General features: G+C 32.5%; 1 pseudogene; it reads right to left on the bottom strand.

The window, feature by feature from the left end:
• Positions 1-7,598: 7,598 nt before the first annotated feature.
• Positions 7,599-11,497, bottom strand: LOC109171506 (annotated as a pseudogene).
• Between the last annotated feature and the right edge of the window lie 6,542 nt (positions 11,498-18,039).

Raw genomic sequence — 18,039 nt, 5'->3', positions numbered from 1 at the left:
ACCCCCAATATCTTTAGTATGTGATTGTTGAAACTTTCTATGGTTGTATGATATTTATATGCCCACTAGTAATTGTCCCGTGCGATGCACGAACTATTATTAATTTAACAAATTTACCAATTAAATTTTTGACATACTCTGAAATAGCAATGAAAGTAATAGTTGTAGAAACAGAAAAACGTACTTGATTTCTTGAGCTCAGAATTAGTTTGATTAAATATGTAAGTATAACTATACAATGTAATATTTAATATTTTTAAAAGTTTAATTATGCTATTATTATGTTGATTTTAAAGTTTATTGTTACTTGTATAATTATTTGAATTTGAATTTTTGTTGTTGAAAGGAATTTGAATTTGAAATAACTACTTTCATTATATAACTAAGTATTTAAATAAAACTTGTAAATAAAATAACAGGCAATATTTGTCGAAAATCTCCACAAAAAACTTATGCATTTGAAAAAGATTATTTATGTAAGAACTATATTTGTTTTATATCTAATTTCTCCTCTTTATATATGTGGAGTCAAATTAATTATATTGAGGTTTAAATGAATATATGCACAAATTATATTAAATATAAAACTTTACCAATAAATTTGAACACAATAAATTTTTTTTCCATACTTCATTATGCTTTAATAAATATATAGAGATAGAGATAGAGTTATAATAATACAATATAATTTATAAAATATAAATACACATAATAACTTCAAAAACTATGTATAAATACATCTACCCACACAATTAATGCATTCATACTTGCTAATCTTGTTTCTATCAAAATGCATTCACACGTATCTACTATAGATAGTAGATTCTGCTTTATTATCTACTATCTACTATACTAATGCATTAATCAACTATATCTACTATCTACTATACTAATAAGAGCCCAAAAGAGTTAGGCCAATAATGGGTAGAAAAAATGACGGTCAAATTTTTCAATCAAATGAATGGCTCAGATTAATTAGATTTTATTTTTTCCTTAAGATTTCCTAATTTATCCTTAATGAATATGATTATCCGTTAACTTTTCCGTTAAATATTATCTTTTTTGTTAATTTCTGTTAGTTCACCGTTAACTTACTTATTGATTTCAATAAGAAATGTCTTTGGTTCGAACCCCATCCCAATCAAAGTTGGCATAATTAGTACTCTATTTTACTCTTATTAAATTAAATAATAATTTAGTAGCTACAACAAAAAAATAATACATATGCATTTCTTTAATTTAGAATTATGTGTCTACAATGTCTTTATTCAAAAAAAAAAATATTCATTATCAATAAATTAAATAAGAGAAATAATTTCATTAGTTATATTGTCTTTATTTTTCTCCAATATAAAAATTCTCTACCTTCAAATTCATCAATTGATTATATTCGCTACATTGTCTCTACAATGTCTTTATTAAAAAAAAAATCATTATCAATAAATTAATTACTGAAATAATTTTATTAGTTATATTGTCTTTATTTTTCATGTAAAAATTCATTACATTCAAATTCATCAATTGATTATATTCACTACATTGTCTATTATTTTTTTGTGCACTATTTTTTAATTAAATATCAAAGTTATAATACAAAATAATGTTATATATTTATGGGAAAAGGGTCAAATAGACCCTCGAACTTTAACTTAAAAGTCAATTAGGTCCCTAAACTTTTTAAAGGTGCAATTACACCCATAAACAATTCATTTAGGTGCAATGAAGCCCAAAAACAAGTTAATAGGGTTCAGGCCACCTTTCGGCAAAATTTCTGGAAAAAAAAAAAAAAAAAAAAGTAACCGGCAAATTTTTTGGCAAAAAAGTGATCGGCGGCGACCGTTCGTCGGTCGCCGGTCACTTTTTTTTTTTTTTTTTTGCCAGAAATTTCGCCGGTCGGTCGCTGGTCACTTTTTTTTTTTTTTTTTTGTCGGAAGATGGCCTGAACCCTAATGACCTGAGATAGCAGGTCATTAACTTGTTTTTGGACTTCATTGCATCTAAATGAATTGTTGATAGGTGTAATTGCACCTTTAAAAAGTTTAGGGGTCTAATTGACTTTTAAGCTAAAGTTCGAGGGTCTATTTGACCATTTTCCCTATATTTATTTACAAAGTATTTTATTAATACCATGAAAAAATTAAAAAAATATAATTAATAAAGTCAATCATATTAACTACTTGAGGGATTTGTTGACAAACAGAGTATTCAAATTACACAACAAATTGAAGTGAGAACTACCTCGCGATGTCCTTGTTTGACAATCAGCAGTTAGCGGTTAGCGTTAGCAGATTACATTAGCGAATTTGACCAGCGAATTATATCAATGGTTGGTAAAAAGATATTTGAAAAAATTAGCTGTTTAGATTAACATGTAAAATGACCTAAGGTATACATATATTTAATAATAATAATAATAATAATAATAATAATAATAATAATAATAATAGTTTTAAAAAATATACATAATTAAGTCAATCATATTAACTACTTAGGAGATTTATTGACAAAAAAGTATTCAAATCACACAACAAATTGAAGTGGGAAACTACCTCGCAATGTCCTTGTTTGACAATCAGCAGTTAGCTCTTCAATATTAATATATATTTAATATTTTAAGCACTAATTTTTATTTGTTCTCCCTTATGTCTCGTATTTGGTTTCAACCATACCTATACAATTATTTTATTGATAATTATAATCAATCTTGACTATATTATCTTGCATTTGTAAACTTAGAATTGCCTATTTAAATACGCAAATTTAACATTTAATTATTTATGCATGAACAATTTCAATATAATCTTGCCTTGATATATTTTAAAGTACTTATTTAAAAAAAAAAAAAAAAATTGGACATTATCCCAATCGCGCAATGCGCGTAAAAAACTAGTATATAAAGAAAAGATAAAGATAAAGATAAAGATTACCATGCCCTTCCATTCTTTGTTATAGAGCTCACTAGCATCCCTCCTGAAACTCTTCACCGCCTAATTCTTAAACATGCTCGGAGGCAAAACTTATTCATGGTCTTGCGCTCTTAGTCACAATTTGGAATTTCATTTCTCCTATTTGCTTCAGCTGCCTTGGTTGGGCGTGCACCAACTATAAAATGTCATATAATGTACGAGGTGTTTGAAACCAAATTTGCTAGGAAACTTTGAACTGGATAGCCAACGAGCATATCTATTCTGTTTATTTTGGATGTGCAGAGTGTCGATATTGCTATCACTCACCAACCTTTCACGAGCACACAAGGGAGAACCTAAATGATGGTGCAAAGTCAAGAGAAGCTGCTGATTTTTTTTTCAGATCGACAGTCGCGATGATGGTTGTGAGGATGAGGAGGGAGAGAGTAACGGTTATCTCAGGGTTTAAATGAGTCAACAATGAAACAAGTCATCAAATTATTTTTATTTAAATTTTATGTTAGCATTATGGAAGGGTTACCTAATGGAAACTTGGAGAAAATGCTAAGCGAACACAATTTTAAAAGTAAATGTGACCAACTAGATATTACGAAGTATTTTAGAACAAGAGGTTAATTGACCACTTGCGAGTGATAGATGGAGCTATTTGACACATCTGCCTTAGTTTTTTTTTCTTTTTTTTTTTAAATATTTGATAAATTAGCTATTTAATTTTAGTTGATTTCAAAAAAAAAAAAAAAAAAAGCTATTTCATTTTAGTTGTGAACATATCAAACGACTTATAAAGATATAATGTATTTTTTATTTAGTCAATTATTTATAAAGTATTTTATTTATTTTAAATATAAATTTCATAATTAATAATTTTATTTAAAAATTTATTGTTGTTGTTATGAAATTAGTTACCAAGTCAAAGAGAAACTTTTGTGCTTATGATGCGGTTAAAATGAAGATATAAAATAAATAAGTTTTAGATTTTACATTTTAAAATTTTATACAGTTATAAAGTAATGATAGTATATGCAATCGTTATGCCATGGAACCGTGTTCACCATTCATGGTGAACACGGTTCCAACGGTGTTAGTACACCGTTATCTTTTTTTTTTTTTTTTAAATAAATTGCGTGACTTTTCTTCTTCATTTTCACATTTTGCGATTTCACTTTAATTTGAGGTGAGCAATGATTTCGGACATTCATAAATTATGAATTCATGCCTGCACATTCACTTTGGAACCATGCCTACACATTCCCGTCCGAAATCACAGACATTCATAAATTATGAATCCATGCCTGCACATTCACTTTGGAACCATGCCTACACATTCACTTTGGAACCATGAGATTATGAATTTTCTGTTATAAGATTATGAATTTTCAGTTATGAGATTATGAATTTTCTGTTATGAAATTATGAATTTTCTGTTATGAGATTATGAATTTTCTGTTATGAGATTATGAATTTACACTACATTCATAATCTCATAACAGAAAATTCATAATTTAATAAATATTTTACTTTTATGCGATTATGAATTTTCTGTTATGAGATTATGAATTTTCATTACATTCATAATCTCATAACAGAAAATTCATAATTTGATCAAACGCGCGCCGTTAACTCCACATCCGCAAATTTTTTTTTTTTTACCTAAAAACGACGTCGTTTGGACTTGTGTTCACCATTCTCGGTGAACACAGGGCATAATTTGCCTAAGTATTGGGCCGGGGCCGAACTGGTGTGAATGTGGATTAGTTTAAGTATGGTACGGGCTTAAAAGTGCCTCCTACAATTAGGGCCTGCTCAGGACACCTCGTGGCTTGACAAAAAAAAAAGTAATGATAATATATTTTATTTAAATATAACTTAGTAGATAACCAAGACTATGTGGTCTAATGGTACCCGGGTTGGACTTCCATTTGGAAGGTTGTGATTTCAAGCCTTTGGTTCTTTGTGTTTCAGTAGGTTGAGAAAGTATATGAACAGATACTACAATGTAATAGAGCCAGTAGAATTCAAAAAAAAAAAAAAAAAAAAAAAAAAAAAAAAAAACTTAGTAGATTAAATAGTATTTTAAACTAAATAAATTCAATGTGACAATTAAAAAAGTTACTATATTTAGTTATTTAGGCTCCGTTTGGAAATTAAGAAAATATATTTTAAAAAATAATTTTCAAAAATGACTTGTTTTTTAGAAAATAATTTAATTTTCTATATTTGGTTGGAGGTCAATAAACTATTTTTTTGTTTGACTGAAAGTTAAGAAATTGTATTTTTTTTCTGTTTCTGTCATTTTCCTTGAAATAAATATATTATTTGTTATAAAATAATAATAATAATAATAATAATAATAATAATAATAATAATAATAATAATAATAATAAGTGATAGTGGTGGCGGTGATGGTGATAACAACAACAACAACAACAACAACAACAACAACAACAATAATAATAATAATAATAATAATAATAATAATAATAATAATAATAATAAGTGGTGGTTGTGGTGGTAGTGGTAATAATAATCTGAAAATTAGCTTGAAAATAGATGAGAGAAAAGATACATTCATGAAAATAAAAAATTTGGAAAACGTCTTCGACTAAAAGTCTAGGAAGACATTCTTTGCGAATTTGGACTTTTTTAGTTGACCAGAATGAATATTTTTCTTTTGACTCTATGTTCTTTAAATACCTAAACACAAAAAAAAAATCTAGAAAATGACTTCCAGAGGTCATTTTTGGGGTTTTCAAACAGACCAATTGTATTTTGCCCTCAATCTACTATAAGACAAAATCTCTCGCATCAAGGGCCCGACAAGATTGTGAGGGAAATCATGATGACTCAACGACCTATAGGTGGGAGGAGCAGTGTTTGCTGCTCACAAGGAACCACCCCACAAGAAGGTAAAACTCCTTGACTATCATGGCTCAATTTAATCATTCATCTTGCCTACAATCCACCATTTAAAAACCAACTGAACTACCTGTGTGGTTGACTTTCATCTTTCAGTTTGCGATAGAAGAGTTCCACAATTTATCATCGACCTGTGATTGTAAAAAGCATAGTTAGGGTGACATTATTAACAGGAAAGTTTTATGGTAAAATGGAAATAATTTATCATCGACCTGTGATTGTAAAAAGCATAGTTAGGGTGACATTATTAACAGGAAAGTTTTATGGTAAAATGGAAATACATTTTAACTAAGGATCTCTTTAGAAACTCAACAATTGACTTTAAGAAGTCATTTTTCAGATTTTTTTTTTTTTTTTTTTTTTTGTTTGGGTATTCGAAAAAATTAAAGTCAAAATAAAATACTTATTCTGGTCAATAAAAAAAAAACTTAATTTGACAAAAATGTATTTCCTAGATTTTTAGTCAAAGAGTATTTTCCAAATTATTTATTTTTCAGCCTCTCACTTCTTTCTCATCTTTCTTCAAACTAGTTTCTGGATGGTGGTGGTGGTGGTGGTGGTCGTGGTGATTATTATTATTATTATTATTATTATTATTATTATTATTATTATTATTATTATTACAAATGACTTTATAATATATTTATGTTTATTTTAAGGAAAATAAACTAAAAAAATTCAATTTCTTAACTTTTTGCCAAATATTAAAAGATAATTTTCTAACTTTCAACCAAACATAAAAAAATTAAGAGTAAATACCCAAAATGGTCCCTCGACTATAGCTAAATTCACAAATTGATCATCGAATTTCAATTTTTCAACCAATTAAGTCCTTTAATGATGCGGCCCAACATAATGAAGATCCATCAAGAGTACCAATTGGGCCAATCACAAGACCCAAGTCCAAACGATTAAGACAACTATTCATTGGTGATATTCAAAGATGGTGGAAATTCAAGTCAAGCCCATTTGCAAAAGATGAAGAAGATTTCAAGGCTTTTTATAATTGTTTAAGAGCTGATTTTGGTGATTAAATTAGGCCCAAATCAGCCCTATTATTTTTGGTCATCATTAATTTAAATTGTTTGGCATAAAAGAGAAAACACTAGTTGTATTTAAAAAGGATTCCTTAAATCCTTTTCTAAATAAAACTCTATTTACTTGTTTTCTAGATTAGGTTTATGACTCTTTTTCCCATTGTATTTAGATTACAATGTTGCCCTATACCTATAAATAGGGCACATCCATATCAGTTTCGAGGAGGCTTCAATTTAATAAAATTCTTAAGTTTTTCTTTACACTTGTGTAAGAAACCTTATGGCTAATTGTGGACTCAATTAGTGGCTAGTTGTGGACTCGACTAGCAAATTGATTCCTGGACTCGAATCAATCTTACTTTCTTCAACCTTAGATTTAGGTTCGTGGACTTGTTCTTGAATCGAAGGAAACTAGATCCGACTCTAGTTGATTGAAGATTGCAACATCAAGGTACTTGAAGCTACATGGGATTCTTCCAAGTCTTTGAGGATTCGAGACAAAGGGTTTCTCGTGAGGTTTAAGGTATTTTGATCCATCTCTATCTTTATTTTGAGAGCATTCTTGGGACAATACTCCATCTTATTTGAATCTTGGACTAGGTTCATATCATTTAGCTTTGCAATTTTAAAACAATTTGGTCCTCTGTCTATTTAACCGTTTGATGACTGTGATTTTTTAGGATATATATGTAATTTCATGGTCCATCATCAGTTTTTTAAGGTTCCGGTTGCATTTCCAGACCGTACTGTTACATTTGAATCCTCTGCTACCAAATTCGGTCGCCTTTTTCATCCTCCCTTTGAATTCAATGTAGTTAAGTTCGTAACAGAGTGAAGAAGACGACGTGTTTCCGAATTAGTGCAACGTCATCCTAGAGGCATCCACGTGCTCCGACGAGTGCTGCAGCTTATTCTGGAGATCATCGATGACGGCGCGGCCGCCAGTGTTGATGCAGGAGTGTTCAAAGGCCTGTTTGAAGTCGGGAATGTAGGGTTTCCATATGGGATTGAAGATTTTCCGACCAATTAGGGTGAAGAGGAAGAGGAGCTGCTCCAACACCGGGAGAACGAGCGAGCCGATTGTGGTTATGTTGGATTTGAGGGCTTCACCGTCAGTCATTTGAGAGGTTGATTCCGACTTTCCCTTGCGAATCTTCCTGCTCGTAAACGCAGCGGTAGGCTTTGTCGTCGGCGCCCTTGTGCATGCGGACCACGTGCATGAGTCGGTACTTGGCCCGACCCGAATCGCGCTTCTTGTTGGACACGAGAATCGCTGTGCCGCCCATTCTGAAGTGGCAATTAGGGATGAACATAGCTCTCTCCGATCCTTTGTAATAGTTGCGCGTAATAATCTCCGTGCTAACCACCAAGGCGTTAGAGTTGGGGTGCACGTACAGGAGGTCACGTGCGAGATCGATTGACATCAGGCCGGCGCTGCACCCCATGCCTGAGAGATTATAGCTTTTGATAGATAAATCGCCGAAGTCCCTAGAGCGGCTCTTCGAGAAAGCCGTGACTCCAAGCGATGTAGGCAAGCTGAACCGACTCGTGATCCCCAAGCAGTAAGCGGAGAAGCACTTCCCCCTCCGAAACGGCGCTGTCACCTCCAAGAGCATTCTCTAAGCTGAACCAACTTGTGATCTCCAAGCAACAAGCGGAGAAGCACTTCTCCCTCTAAATCAACGTTGTCACCTCCAAAAGCGTTCTCTTGAGCTTTGCACGTGAAATTACATATATATCTTCAAAGATCACAGTCAACAAACGGTCAAATAGATGGAGGACCAAATCGTGTCAAAATTGTAAAGTTAAGGACTGAATTGGTTGAAATTGAAAGTCGAAGACCAATTTATGAATTTAGCTATAGTCGAGGGACCATTTTGGGTATTTACTCAAAAATTAAAATATTTTTTGAAAAATATTTTTTAGACTTCCCAATCGACCCTAAATAAATAAATGTATTCGGTATTCCATTGAGATTTTCCAAATTCCAATGAAAACCAAATTGAGTTGGTCTTTGATACTTTGCAAGCTGTTGTCTCCACTTTTTGTCTCTTATTTGTTTTATATACATATTGTCATAGGTTATAGTGTATTAATTACTTTAATTTTTCTTGTGTTACGTTTTTTAATATATATTTGCTTGTAATATGTGAAGTAATTAAGGTGTACGTGTACTATATATGTAGTATGTAGCTGTATACTACTCCATTCCCTCGTGTTCCTTTGATGTGTCCTGTGGCGGATTTCCCAGGTTTCAATGACAAAACCAATATAATGCCCATTCACCACTAATAGTATCCAAAGAAGTTAAGGTGAACATGGAGGCCAAGTAAACTTGTGTAATAATTAATTCATGTAGGCTCTGGTTAACACGCCTAGTTGAAAAGTTAGTTTGAAGTTGAAAGTTGAAAAGTTAGTAATTAATAAGTTAATTAATTAAAATTAAAGTATTTAGTAAAATTAATTGTTGAATTAATTAATAAGTGTAAAAAGGCATAAATAAAAGGATAAACTAAGATATTAGGGATCGAAATTTGATTAATGAAGGGTAGATGATGTCAATTTTGTAAATTAATATGGATTAAAACAAAAAGGAAAAAAAATTAAAAAAACCAAGAGCTTAAAACGATAATTGGGTAGCATTTCAAAATAAGCTATTATTTTAAGCTACATATGTTTTACCAAATAAGTTTATAGCTTATTGGTAGCTTGTAGCTTAAAATAAGCTATAGCTTATTTGTAGCTATGTTTTCTAGTATTCTGCATTCGTGATATTGAAAAATGGGTGGTTCTCACATGACTTGATGTCATGACGGAAGGCGGCAGAGTGGGGTTCAAATCCCATTAGAAACATGAATGAAAAAAAAAGACCCAATGAAAGCTGGGAATTTGATCCCTTGTGCGTGTATAAAGACTAAGGTTTGATTAGTGGGTTAATTTCATGGAATAAAAATTTTCTGGGATAGTTTAAACAAACTAAACATATTAATTAATTTTTCAACTAATTTAATTGTTATATTTTCAGTGTAATAACAAACATATTAATTAATTTTTTTTATAAATTAAAATTATTCCCATCAAGTATATTCTTTTGAAACATTTTCCCAAAAATTTAATTAATAATGAAAAAGTACCAAATGATCTCTAGAAGTTTTTCTAGTATTGTAAATGCCCTAAAAATAAAATTAAAAAAAAATCATTAAAGCATAATATATGCACACAATTTTGATAGAATATATATATATATATATATATATATATATATATATATATATATATATATATTAGGACTTTCAGTATCCTCATTAATTGTGGATTTTTATGGTTTTGGCAGGCCACATAGGATTCGAAGTGGGGGAGAGAGAGAGAGAAAAGAGAGGGAATAAAATAATTGTCAAAAAAATGTGCAATAACACACTCAGAGGAAGTATACTGTGCACGCGTCCGCTTAGCACACCTAGTGCACGAAACACATATTATGAATGATTGTTTTTATTAATTTTTTTTACTGTAGGACTCACAAAAACCTTATTCTCCTACAATTTTTTTTTCTCTTTTCTCCCTTCTCTTCCTTCCAACTCACCGTATCTCTTCCATTAAAACAAAAAATCTCCTAAAAATCACGGATGAAATTGCTCGTATGGATCATCTAACAAAATTTATGCAATGCACCTCCAAGATAAAAGTTTTCACTTCAACGTTGTGTATTGTATGTAAGCTAAAGATATTGCCATCTTGCAATATAAACAAATAAAATAAATTCTAAATTTAATTCTTGTTCCTTTAAAAGTAAAGTCATGCTCTAGTGAGAGATGAAAACTCTGTGTGTGTAGAGAGTATATAAATAAGGGTGGAAATCTTAGGACTGACAAACGACTCATAATTTACCTCATTCAATGGTTTTAAGGGTCTTATGATTAGTCTGCCTTAAGCTATGATACATATGTAATAAGGGAAATCATCATTTTGCTCCCTCAATTGTTTTTCAACTGTCAATGTAGTCCTTAATTTTCAATTTCAACCAATTTGATCGTCGAATTGTTTAAAATTTCATCAATTAAACCCATCCAGGGACCAAATTGACAAAATTTTAAAATGTAGAAATCACTACTTTGATCCATGGAAGGATTTAATTGATAAAATTTTAAACAATTCGAGGATCAAATTTTGTTGAAATTGAAAACTAAAAACTATGAGTTCTACTACATAGACTCTCAAAATTCTACCCCCTCATTTATACTTCCTGAGGTGGCAAACCAAGATTGATTATTTTTATCATGTGAGTCCACTGAAAAGTGTCTATACGCTAAAAACATGTAAGAATGAGTACAAGTTAGGAGTTTAAAATGAAAATACACCAAGTATTTTCCAAAAACTATATATTGATAATTAAAAAATAATTGAGTGACCAAAGTAGTAACGTACAATCACATACACATGTTTCTCAACTTTCATTTCAAATGTGGTACTTCCATTTTCCTCCACCCCACCTGAATAAAGAAAAAGAACAGAAATGTTTTGTCTTTTTGTTATTATTATTATTATTATTTTCGGGTTTTGTGTTTTTTCAATGCCCCCCTCTCCTTGGTGCAGAGTGGGGATTTTACTTGACTCCATATTTTTAGATTTGTAAATGGGAAAAAGCATTGTTTTCAAGACTTGGAACAATTATTGTTGGGCGAGCCGGCGAGGGGGTATAGGTGCTTTCCTTGTATGTTTGTCTTATCCAGATTATCTTCATAATTTATGGAGTATCTTCATTTTCTGCTGTTCTTCTGCTCCCCACTTCATACACGTGTATGAACGAACTCAAGTTCAAAAACTAATACTCCGTAATAAATTATAAGAAAAATAATCAAATACATCTTTACACTTTTGAAAAACTTTACTCAAAAGTGTAAAGTGTAATTAAACCCTGAACTTTTGAAAAATACAATTAAGCATTTCAATTTATTAAACTCAGTCAAATAAGTCCAATTTACTAGTAACTAACAAGTTGCCGTTATTGACCACTATTAGCTGCCGTTGACCACCATCATTGATAATAACTTAGAAAAAAAAAATTGATGGTTGAAGAATGGTCGTTGGTTGCCTTCTTTGAGGAAGTCAATCACCGACCGTTCATCGGTTGATGATTTTTCCGAAAATCTTGGATCCTTAGTGTCCTACTATTACAAGTCACTAATATGTTTTTAAACTTCAATGCACTAAAATGACGTGTTAATGTGTTTAATTGCACCTTTCAAAAATTCAAAAGTAATTGTACTTTCGTGGAAAGTTTGAGGGTGTGTTTGAGAATTAAATATATAAGTAACTAAAAAGTGCGACAGGGAAGGCAGAATTGAAGCATGTGCTCCATCTCAACTAAAAGCCTAAGCTGATAGTTGGATTGCACGTTAATGGCTATATGCTCACACGCCCCCTCACGTGAGCAGAAGCTAAGTGTAAAAATGACACACCTTAAGTGTTACAAAGACGCACCTTAAGTGTTAGAATGATGCACCTTAAGTGTTAAAACGACGCATCTTAAATGTTAAAATGACGCACATTCAGTGTTAAAAATAACGCAACTTAAGTGTTACAAAAACGCACCTTAAGTGGTAAAATCACGCACCTTAAGTGTTAAAATGACGCACCTTAAGTGGAGAACTTATGTACTTTAAGTGTATAACTGACGCACCTTAAATGTTTAAATGGCGCACCATAAGCGTTAAAAAGACGCACCTTAAGCTTTGAAAAACGCATCTTAAGCATTAGAATGACGCACCTTAAGCATTAAAATGACGCACCTCAAGTATTAAAATGATACACCTTAAGTTTCAACAATACACAAAATGATCAAATTGCCACTACATTTTTTTTTTTAATCCGTGTTCATCCTAGACGTTAATTTTGGCAAGATCAATGGGTAACAATCAACCGCATGTTTCACCTGGAGACTTCCTCCACATTTGATCTCTTATATATATATATATATATATATATAGAGGAGGGTTCCTATGAGAACACCTATTTATGTGATATTGTGAGATCAAATCTTGTGCATCAATCTAATAAATTTTAATTGTCTAGATCAGTCACATTTGCACACACTTAATTGTGTTCGCACACATTTAATCGCGTTCATACACACTTAATCTAGACCATTAAAATTAATTAGATTGATACACAAGATTTACTCTCAAAATCTCACCTAAACAGGTGTTCTCATATGATCCTAAATTTATATATATATATATATATATATATATATATATATATATATATATATATATATATATATATATATATATATATATATATATATACAGAGAGAGAGAGGGGCTTAAGATCAGGTGCGAAGGACCTCTCAAGTGAAAAATGTGCATAAATCTCAGTTATTTATTTTGTTCAGATCTACTACTCTTAGAAAAGTAAAATTACACTTTGAATGTACAAAAATGTGCACTTGAAGGCACAACAATGTGCATTGGAAGGTATAATAATATGCACTTGAAGGCAACAATGTGCACTACAAGGCACAAAATTGTGCAATCAAAAGAAGAAACTTTGCTCTAGAAGAGACAAAAACATGCACTTGAAAAAAAGAAAAATGTGCACTGGAAGAAGGAAAATAATGCACCGAAAGACCAAAAAAATAACTTACACAAAATTATCATAATGTCATTACGTTTTTTTTTAAAATATTTTCATTTTGAACCCTTGATCTGGACCGGATCAATGGATGTGATTATACCTATTGAGCTAATAATACTAAAGCTTTCGAAAAATATGAGGGGAATAATTCATTCATGAAATTAAAATGTGTTCACAGTTGAGTTACCATGATTTACATCCTCCCAGATACTCTGTTAGGCCGGGGTGTGAGGGACAATTGGGATTGGGGATTCAACCTTTTGGGAAGAATGAAATTAAAATGTTTTACGTTGGTATCTGACATTGCAAGCGGAGCATCTATTTCTTGTACCATAGTTCGAGGAATGTTATTTCATTATAAATTTATTATGTAAACTAAACATGTTAGTAGTTTAAAATTTTTCTAAAATGAGTTTAATTAATTTATGAAAGGTTTAATGAGTTGATAAATAATTAATAAATGTGCAATTCAATGTAGTGTTATGATACTTGTTATAAACCATTAGTGTAAGTAGAAGTGAGGCAGGGAATGTCAATTGTAGTTTTTTTTTTTTTTTTTTTTTTTTTTTTTTTTGAAGAAGAAGAAGAAGAAGAAGAAGAAGAAGAATGTCAATTGTAGTTAAAAAGCAAGTATAGTCTCCATTCTTCTCCAACAAATGAAAAGGGGAGAAAACAATTTCCAGTATTATGTTTTGTAACATGAGAGGAGAGGAGAGGACCCTTTTTTGATGATATCAAAAAGTAAGTGAAAGGGATATGTCTCCTCTATTCCCATGTCCCTCTTTTAAGAACCTTAGCCATGTTTGCTTCTTTGCACAACACATCAGACATTCCCCTCTTCTGCTGCCCAACCTAAGATCCACTCTACCCTGCCCTACTATTTTATTTGTTTGTTGCCATCTTTCTCAACCCTTTTCTTCATCCCTTCACACACACACACACACAAATATATATATATATATATATATATATATATATATATATATATATATATATATATTACTATATCCAGGACCGGCCTATAGGGGAGGGCAGGCTGGGCCACTGCCTAGGGCCATCTCTAGAGGGGGCCCATATGCCATAAGATATGCATACTATATATTATTTAGTATATATTAAAATAAATTAGGTTAATTGTTGTATTGTTGTTTAGGAATTTTAAATTCCTAATTATACCGTAGTGTTGTTTAAGAGTTGGGAATTAGAAATTTTATTTGTCTTTTAATTCTATTTATTAAGATTCCTATGTATAATGAAATTGTAAGTTTAATTTATTAGTTTTAGTATATGAAGATTGGTTTTATTTTAATTTATTTTGTGTATGGAGAAAGATATGCTAGAGAATATTAATCTTTGATGCAATTATTGATGATTTTGCATCAAGTAAAGCACGTAAAATTTTTTTGTCATGATTGTTTTTGTATTTAAAAAATGAGTTAATTCCATTTTTTATCCTAAATTTATATGTGACAGTTCACTTTTAATCATTTTTTACTAAAACATCCTCATTTAGTCATAGTATTATTGTGTCATGACCATTTTTAGTCTCCTTCAACAAAATCATTGAAATGTCGTTAAAAACAAAGACATTGCAATCTTTTTTATACAAAGTAGGTTAAACCACAATATTTTTTATGTTTTTTTTTTTTTTGAAAAAAATCATAATTGAATATCAAAATGCCCTTGTATTTAACAATATTTAAATTGTTTTGTTGATAAAAGCAATGGATGTTCTAATAAAAAAAGACTTAAAGTGGATTGCCACCTATAAATCTAGGACCAAAAATGAAATTAACTCTTAAAAATTGTTAAAAATTTTCTAATCTTATTTTATGTTAATTGATATTATCATTTTTAGTATTATTAAATTTAAATTTTAGTTTTTCATATAGGGGCCTGTAAACACAAAAAAGTAAACTTTGTATATATATTCACAAAATTCCTTGTACAGTGTGTGTATAATTCAATGCAGGTACAAAATCTCTGTCTAGTCCTCTGATTCTTCACTAACGTTATCTATGGAAGTGCCTCCGGGATTCAATTAGCGTAGCCTCCGGAATTCAATTGGCGCGTGCCTCCGGGATTCAAGTGGCGTAGCTTCCGGGATTTAAGTGGCGTAACTTCCAACAACGAGCGTCAAGAATTTAGAAGCAATCAACCCTGCAATGGATTCAAATTGCCTGCAAAATCAAGAAAAATGCCTTCAACTTCAAGCGTTCTTCAATGCCTTCGGGCTCTTCAAATGCTCTCAACTCCTTAAGCCTTCAAGTTCTTCCAACTTTCAAGTGTGTTTTGGAATGAAATGAAGGATCTATTTATACTTGAAGCCTAACCAACATTCCTCAACAAACTCCCCCTTTAATCAATTAATTAATTAATTAATTATTCTAGAAAATGAACCTTGCCTAGAATCAAGTCCAGGTTCATTATTGTATAATCTAATTCAAATTCAAACTAAATTATAATTATCTAATTCAAATATAATAAAATTAATATTATATTTAAATTATTTAAATTATAATTATAATTTGAATTCAAACATGAAATGGGCTTGGGCCAATTAATTAATTAATTCAATGGCCCAAATCAAACTTAATTGGTCTAATTAAATTAATTTAATTTCCATGATCCAATTAATCAAATTGGCCCAATCATCATTCTCAACATTGGCCCAATAACACTTTAATCGGTCCATTTATCGGGTTCAAATTTCCGGTGTCTACAAATTGCCCCCTCGAGACTTGTCAGGACATGCCGCTTCACGTGCTTGGAGTGAGGAAGTCTCGAAACTTTAACAAATGATCCTTCAACTTCATCAAGGTGCATTTTAATTCCATGGGCCCAAATGTATGTCCGGACTTTCGCGAACCCAAAATCAAAGATTAAATTGCCACCAAATGAGCCCAAACCATTTTAATAACATATGCCTGGAATTTTTTATGAGCCCAAAAATCACTTATATAAAATAAAACCAAGTTTGGCCTCTAGTTAAGAGCAAATTGACCCTTATTGCAAAATAACTGGAGCCATTCCATACGAACCCAACCACTGCCAGAATGACCTTAATTTAATCACACTTTTGTCTATAACCCATTAACTCATTTGCACAATTGGACCCATTAATTTATGTACTGTACTTGAACAGAATATCTGGATCCATAATCAACTTCCTCTAATTCAACAAGATGTCATTAACCCATTAAATTAATTTTTTTTTTTTTTTGGGTGCCTGGAATCAGGTTACTAACTGCCCGAACAACCTGCAACAAGATCAGATTAGAAGCGTATCACACCTCATCTTGACTCCCATTCAAACATGAACTCTACGAATCTAACCCTCCCATTCCGAATCAAACGCTTGGCATCTCCTATAAATTGAGGCAAGAACCTATCAACTTTACTATCAACGCCGAAAGCCTGCTACTAAAGATTGAGAAGCACTCATAGTCTGAATTTTCGACCAGGTACACTTCTTACTCTTACCTTTTCATTTTCATTTCCCCCCACATATATATCTGTAGGAACAAGAAGAAGGGAACGCCAAAAACAACCGCACGACATTAAAGGATAATTGCCCCCAGGAATCGCCGCTCAACCACTAGCGCTGCTTTTTGCCGGAGTCTACTGGATTTTTTTTTCACCATTAACGCTCGCTGCCCAGCTCCATTCTGCCTAAAAGCCGCTGGAATCTTGCCATTGTCGCCGGAGTTGGACTGCGCAACCCATCGCCTGAGACTGCTGCTTAGCCGCCGACGCCGCCATCTTGCCGATTGCTGGAGCTCCTCGGCGAAAATTTTGTTGTTGTTTTTCTTTCCGCAGAAGCCGCCGGTCGCCGGAGCTTTCTACCGCATCGCAAATCGTCGAGGATGCCGGCTGCTACGTAGTGTTTTATTTTGTCGCAAATCGCAGCTGTTGGAGCCTTCTACCGTGTCGCAAAACATCGAAGTCCGTCGCCAACGCTGCAGCCGGAGATTCTTCGCAAAGGTCACCACCCATAAGGGACCACCGGAGCTGCTGCATCTACTGGAAGCTAATTGGAGATCGGCGCTGCCGGAAGTGGATCCTCGCACCACCGTCGTTGCCGCGTACCGCATCCCGAACCGTCGAGGCCCGTAGCAGCTGGCCGGAGGTTCTTCGCAAAAGGTCGCCGATCGCCGCTGGAGTCCGCCGTCCAATTCCATTCCTTCACCTTCGCCGGACGTTTTTTTTTTCACCATTAATGCCCAGGAACCATGCACTGCTGCTGCCTGACGTTGACCGTTGCTGTTGCCGGAGTTGCCGCCGGAGTTCTTCGCAGGAGCCGTCAAACTGTCGGAGACCGTTGTTGGCCTTCACTGGAGTTTGTTCCTCGTGGTAGTCGCCGATGGATCACCATCGCAGAACTCTGTTTTCCTACTGTTGTTAGCGCAGGGAGGTCCGTGTTGGAGCTTCGCTTCTAGTCCGTCGATAGATCGAGGAAAAGTTTTGCCGCATGACTTGGTGATTTTACGGTGAAGCACTGGGAAAATCAAGATGGCCTTTGG

The sequence above is a fragment of the Ipomoea nil genome, unplaced genomic scaffold (assembly GCF_001879475.1).
Source record: "Ipomoea nil cultivar Tokyo-kokei standard unplaced genomic scaffold, Asagao_1.1 scaffold0319, whole genome shotgun sequence".
Taxonomy (NCBI): Eukaryota; Viridiplantae; Streptophyta; class Magnoliopsida; order Solanales; family Convolvulaceae; genus Ipomoea; species Ipomoea nil.
Note: the sequence above shows the minus strand (reverse complement) of the source record. Positions and strands in the feature narration are given on the sequence as shown.